General features: G+C 49.8%; 1 protein-coding gene across 1 annotated transcript in view; it reads right to left on the reverse strand.

Annotated features, from left to right (window-relative positions):
- tsku (tsukushi small leucine rich proteoglycan homolog (Xenopus laevis)) overlaps positions 1-554 on the reverse strand; it is a 6,185-nt gene extending 5,631 nt beyond the window's left edge. Inside the window, exon 1 of the mRNA XM_042334305.1 lies at positions 420-554. The gene's annotated coding sequence lies outside the window, so the exon portion shown is untranslated. The remainder of the gene's footprint in view (positions 1-419) is intronic.
- Positions 555-1,495: the final 941 nt, after the last annotated feature.

Genomic DNA, 1,495 nt, shown 5'->3' on the forward strand with positions numbered 1-1,495 from the left:
TCTGTGTCTCTGTCCCTCTCTCTCTGTCTGTCTGTGTCTATCTCTGTCTGTATGTCTCTCTCTCTGTCTGTCTGTCTGTATCTCTGTGTCTCTCTCTCTCACTCTCTCTCTGTCTGTGCCTCTCTGTCTGTCTATCTCTCTGTCTGTCTGTGTGTCTCTGTCTGTCTGTCTCTGTCTGTCTGTATGTCTGTCTGTGTGTCTGTGTCTCTCTCTGTCTGTCTGTGTGACTCTGTCTGTCTGTCTGTCTGTCTGTCTGTCTGTGTGTCTGTGTCTCTCTCTGTCTGTCTGTGTGTCTCTGTCTGTGTGTCTGTCTCTGTAGTTAAATAAGAGCTGTTTTCTGCTGTTAACGCAATGAAATCTATCGCCTAAACGCAGCAAATGGGTATTGTGAAGACAAACAGTTTCCCCAAAATACTCACCGGAGTCCGACCCCAATCCTCTGTCCCTCTGACTTCAAACCCTCAGGAAATCACAGCCACAAACCCCAACCCCTCACTCCCCCTCTCTCCAACCGGTCATCCACAGTGCACCAACACACTGTACACACTCACCAACACACCAACACACTGCCTCACACTCACCAACACACTGTACACACTCACCAACACACTGTACACACTCACCAACACACTGTACACACTCACCAACACACTGTACACACTCACCAACACACCAACACACTGCCTCACACTCACCAACACACTGTACACACTCACCAACACACTGTACACACTCACCAACACACTGTACACACTCACCAACACACCAACACACTGCCTCACACTCACCAACACACTGTACACACTGCCTCACACTCACCAACACACTGTACACACTCACCAACACTTTACACACTCACCAACACACTTTACACACTCACCAACACACTGCCTCACACTCACCCACACACTTTACACACTCACCAACACTTTACACTCACCAACACACTTTACACACTCACCAACACACCAACACACTGCTTCACCCTCACCAACAAACTTTACACACTCACCAACCCTTTACACACTCACCAACACACTTTACACACTCACCAACACTTTACACACTCACCAACACACTTTACACACTCACCAACACACTGCCTCACACTCACCAACACACTTTACAAACTCACCAACACACTTTACACACTCACCAACACACTTTACACACTCACCACCACACTGACTGACACACTCACTAACTCTCTCACTCACTAACACAAAAGCCAAAGGGAACGTATCTGTTCACTAATCACAACCACAACCCGAGCGGGTGGAAGACTTTTGCTCTGCAATGATCTCTCCTCCTCTCCTCCCACTCTCTCCCTCTCCTCCTCTCCTCCCACTCTCTCCCTCTCCTCCTCTCCTCCCACTCTCTCCCTCTCCTCCTCTCCTCCCACTCTCTCCCTCTCCTCCTCTCCTCCCACTCTCTCCCTCTCCTCCTCTCCTCCCACTCTCTCCCTCTCCTCCTCTCCTCCCACTCTCTCCCTCTC

This window comes from Callorhinchus milii, unplaced genomic scaffold, assembly GCF_018977255.1.
Source record: "Callorhinchus milii isolate IMCB2004 unplaced genomic scaffold, IMCB_Cmil_1.0 Scaffold4, whole genome shotgun sequence".
In the NCBI taxonomy this organism is placed as follows: domain Eukaryota; kingdom Metazoa; phylum Chordata; class Chondrichthyes; order Chimaeriformes; family Callorhinchidae; genus Callorhinchus; species Callorhinchus milii.